Source organism: Bidens hawaiensis, unplaced genomic scaffold (assembly GCF_021521415.1).
Source record: "Bidens hawaiensis isolate Kalapana, Puna unplaced genomic scaffold, B.hawaiensis_p1.1 tig00000760_1, whole genome shotgun sequence".
NCBI lineage: Eukaryota > Viridiplantae > Streptophyta > Magnoliopsida > Asterales > Asteraceae > Bidens > Bidens hawaiensis.
In genome coordinates, this window is record NW_027491043.1 from 2,499,114 (window position 1) to 2,504,500 (window position 5,387).

Below are 5,387 nucleotides of genomic sequence, written 5' to 3' on the forward strand. Positions count from 1 at the left end.
GAAACTGGAACTTTCTTTTGTGAACCCACAACTCACTTTTTCACACAAACCACACGTCTCAAACACTCAAAAAAATATCAAGACTCAAGCTTGTGACTCAAAAATTACAACTAGTAGAGCCGAAAGTTCTGATACCAATTGTAGATCCCGAAATCAGATCCGACAATGAACAGCTTTGTTCTTGATAAACGGTCGAGATGGGTGGGGTGAAATCATACGATCGAACAAAACAATATAACAATAATATAAATAGTGAACGACACTGTAATCGGTTAAAAGAAGCAAGAACCGACCCCACCCAAATGGGTTAAGTGAACCTTACATAGGGTTCCCATTTTTCCAAAGTTTACATCTTAACCATACAAAATAAACGCACCGAATGCGAAATAAATCGACTAAAAGCAAACTAGAACGACATACACAATCTTAAAAACAATATAGAATATTGGCGCTACACATAGCCTCAAACACACACACACACACACACACACATATATATGTTTATATGTTTGTGCGTTTGTGTCTAGAACTCATTTGGCGTTCAAGCTTTTAATTCTACTAATCTTCATCCCTACTCAAACCATTGTATAGTAGTAACTACTTCATCTTGTCATTTACATTCTATATTAGAACTTTAAAGTAATCGCTTCATCTAAAGCATAGAGCCTACCAAAATTCTCTCATTGACCAAGTATTCACACACTACAATGCTCACATTAATCTGATAGCGGCAAAACAATTGATTCACATAATTAAGCAAACTCGTTAAAGTAATCCCACGTCCAAAGTTGTCGCTTAAACCCCAAAACTTAGATGAAAAATGTGTTATGCTATAACTATATCCTTGCGGTAACTATATATCTATGCGATACCTATACCGTCCGACACAATACATAGCATGAACTATACCAATTCAACTACTACCATGCATGTGATTACTTAATAACATGCGAAAACTTACTTCAGTTTTTGAGAAACCCTAATTCAATTTGTTACGGGTGCTCGAACCGTTTAGTCTTGTAAATAAATTAGCATCGTTACTATATTCCACACACCTCGATTATCAATCCTTTGTGGTCCCATGCAAAACCGTTAATAAAGCTTTTTAGTCGACAAGTACCTTATACCGAACCGAACCGAACCAAACCAAACCTTGCAGTTGAGATTCGATGATGTTTGGAATCGTTTTTGTTCTAACAAAGGAGATGAGGTTGGGGTTGATTATTAGTAAAGTATTAGGATAGTTCCACATTACCCTCTTTAACTACCAAATCTCATTATTTTCTTTATATTTAATATAAATCAGTTGCCTCAATTAAATACTTAAAGTTTATCAAACGAAATCTCGGGATGTTACGGTTGCACACATTCATGTGATAATGATATGTAATATAAATATATACGTAAATCCTAAATATTGTCAATTATGTTAACCGGTTGTTTCAACAAATTTGTTGGAGTAAATAACTAAATGTGCCGTTTATATATTCGCATAACTGGATGGTTTTAGCCAAGAGTCAAAGCGGATCAAAGGTATTGCAAAATGTGTATAATCATACGGAGCTTATCTGGAATCTATCCAAAAGAAACATGCAAAAAACCAAATTTATGAGCTTTGAGTTGTTTGGTTGCTTACAACCTAGTTTTCCAAGTGTTTTGAGTTATGCGAATTAAAACCCGTCAAGTTGATTTATTGGAATATACGTTTTAATTTTTGAACATAGAAGTTAGAAATAATTACAACACATATATAAAATCAAATATATTCAATTTTCTTGTGATTTTAATATTTTTAAAATCAGAATAATAAATGAATTCGTTCTTAATTGTTTGTATTCAAGCTGGATTGTTCACACACACATATGAATGCCAAAAAACATAATAAAACAAAATAAATAAACCAGCATGTAAATAATACTAATACAATGGAGGATTAAAGAGCGTTTATAATTCAGTTACGTACAATATACATTAACTCAAATGCACAGAAGAAGAAGGTAAATATGATACTACATATTTACAAATATTTTAGCATAAAAGCTACTTGTGTTTATTTAAAAAATGAAAAGATAATCAAAGGAAATAACATACAAATGAATAAAAGTTCATAATATTATTAGTCTTTTCATAAACCCCATGTCAATGTAAATCTTCTAAACCTGAAAGCAAGCAATATACAAAGGATAATTGAGCATGTGAAATGAATATTATGAAATACATGAACAAATTAACAGAAACAAAATATTTAGTGTTTGGAGGCTTTTCGTCAATACCTTATTTAAGACCTTGTTAATGAAGTCCTTCATATCTAACATAAGTTGATCGGATTCTGGCAACTCCGAGAAGAGAAAGAACTCATGAAATGTGTTTGGGTAGTCAATCAAGTACGCTTCCTTCCCGGACTTCTTGAGCCACTGGTAGTACCTTATATGTCGGTCCCGGAGGGTATCAAACCCAGCCGCGACCACCATTGTCGCGGGAAAATCCATTTTGGATATGTCCACGGCATTGGGCCCCGTAACATTGATGATAGGATGGTCTCGGTTGAAGGGTTCACCTAGGGGCATGAACGCGTTCCAAAACCAATCGGTCCGCTTCATTGTCACGAGAGGTACTGATCCATCCATCCGTATTTCAGAATCTGTTCGCTCCTCCCCGCCGAGAAACGGTTGGATCGCCACTAGCCCAATTACCTACAAGCCATCATACTGTTCATCAGCAATCATGCGGGTGGTATTTGTTGTTGGATTTTAGATCACTCATTTCTTCTTAATTTCTTACAAAATACAACTTACGTGTGTACGATGCTTCAATTAGAAAGATACGAAGTTGTTGATTTTTCAAACTAGGAAATTAGATATGTTTATATACGGATAATAATGCATGAATCCAGTAGCATATGTATACATATATACAGTTAAGTCGTACCTGGAGTTGCTGGAATTGGAATTGGGAGGCTCTTAGAGTCACATGATGAGCTAGGTGTCCGCCAGCGCTATCACCGACGATAAAGCACCGTGAAATGCTGGCATTCTCCGGCAGCCATTTTGACCGGTTATCTTCATTGTCCAGAAATTTCAGCACATCAAACCCATCGTCATGTTGGGAAGGGTGTCGGTTCTCTGGTGCAAGACGGTAGTCGACAGAAACAACAATGGCACGCAATTCGCTCGCGAACTTGCGGCCCACATAGTCTAATATCGCCACATCCGGGGAGAGGAAAATATACCCACCGCCGTGAAAGTACACCATCACCGGGAGATCTTCTTCAGCGTATTGCGTGGGGACAAATACACGGAACCAGAGATTGCGAGTTGGATCCACCATGACATCGTGTGTCTTGACACCGTTGACGGGTATGGACAATGCCGGGATCTGAAAGTCCACGAGATTGAGAAGACCGCGGGGCACCGTGCCGTCATCCCGGAGAAGTGGGTCGATTGCAAGGTCTATTGCCGATAGTACAATTCGTGTTCTCAAGGGCAAGGATAGCTGAGATTTCGGAGTTTCCGCTGCTGCTGATGATTCCATAATTAATTGAAAGACTTTTGTGATCAGAGAGGTACGTATTCAAAATTCAGGTTGTGTGACAAATGCTAAACACATCAACTCTATTTATACTGCAAAATATGCGACGTTATATCACACCATCTTTGAATATTTCAATATTTCAGTCAAATGAAACCTTCACCTGCATGTTCACACCAAAAAGGTTGGTCATGGTCAGGGTCTAGTTGAATTAAAAAATTCATCTTCAGTCAATAACTAATGTCTATTACAACTTTTTAGTTTTGTCAAAAATAAAAGGCTCTATTCATGATTTTCCCCTTCGTTAACTTGTTTTACATTGAATGTTTGTCCGTCACTTTTTATTTCAGATAAGCCGTCACTTTTTTAAAAAAACTTTCAACGTTTTAGTTTTACAAATGGCAAACATTTTGTACTAAATAAATGAAAATTAATATTGACAAATGTAGATAGGCAACTGTCACGAAAGAGGATGGTTGGAAACCATGGCCAAGTTGAATTATTTCTTTCAAATTAAATAAACTTTCACCAAATATTGTCTTCAGTAGTGTTTTTCAAATGACGATAATATATTTCAACTTGGCGCTCGGCTTTCAACTATGATGGGTTCTTTTAAATTAAACCTAGTATTCAACTTCTGATATATGTATAAGTGACAAATCACATTTTGGCAATTGCCAAGAAAGATAGGTCACAAGTAGTTGCTTGCAAAGCTCTTGTGCCAATAACTAATAATGCCTTTACGGTTATTAAATAATATAAAGGCTAGTTGGATTCCAATATTTAACAAATTGAGTTATTTTGTCCAATGTTAAATATAGGTAAAAATGTTAAATGTTCTTGTATTCCCTTAATTTTCAATTCATATGTAAAAATAGCATGCTGATTTAGTCGCTAATTTAGGTAATTTTATGAGTAGGAAGATTCATTTTTGTGACCCATTTACAGTTTGTTATCGCTATTTTTATCTTAAGTAGGGTTCTTATTAGTTGAAGCAAAAGGCAAATGCTCTAATTAGATTTAACAAAGAAAGAAACATAATGATTGTCAAACATGGATATTATTGTATCAAATTTGAAAACGAAATTTATCATCGCTCGATTATTATTATTATTTATATACCAGTCATGCTTGCTTTTGGAATTTTCTTATGGTATTATGGGTATTACATGGAGCTAGTTATGAAGTTACCACATTTGGGAGTTCTTTGCACAAAAGAGGTATCTATCATATTAAAACGAAATCTGATATGGGAAAAACGAAGATTTGGATGAACTAGTAGATATAATGCTGGGAAGATATGGGCTGCCAAGCTCAGGTTAGGGCAGATAGGGTTTATACATTCTTAATGTTTATAAAGTTAACAATCAGTTGTTTGACTTACCAGTAATAATGTGTATATTTAATTGCAATGGAGATGGTTATTTACGCTAAGTAAAATCTAAAATTTGTGACTAATTGCTAAGCTTGGCTTGTAAACGAACACAAACAGAGTGTTTTCATGTTTGTTCGTCTGACTTTAACTATTTAAACGATTGAAACGAACAATTCAACATAAAGAGCGTGATTTTTTTTTGTGTTCATTCATTAACAGTATAAACAAATGGCTCATCAACATAACAACCGAACATAATTGAACATAGTTGAACATACATAATTGAGCTAAAATCAGTTTAAAGTAATTTAAAAAATTATGTGTTGGACGTAAAGGTTTTATTAAAGCTAATATAAAATATATTAACGGATGTAAACTAACGAACTTAACAAACGTAAACTAGCGAGCGTTAATGGACGTAAGGGTCTTTAAAAAGGTATATTGGTAATTCAGGCAACAAACATATTGTTAACATATTCAATTT

At 34.8% G+C, this 5,387-nt stretch overlaps 1 pseudogene; it reads right to left on the reverse strand.

Annotated features, from left to right (window-relative positions):
- Positions 1–2,207: 2,207 nt before the first annotated feature.
- Positions 2,208–3,534, reverse strand: LOC143534931 (putative carboxylesterase 18 pseudogene; annotated as a pseudogene).
- Between the last annotated feature and the right edge of the window lie 1,853 nt (positions 3,535–5,387).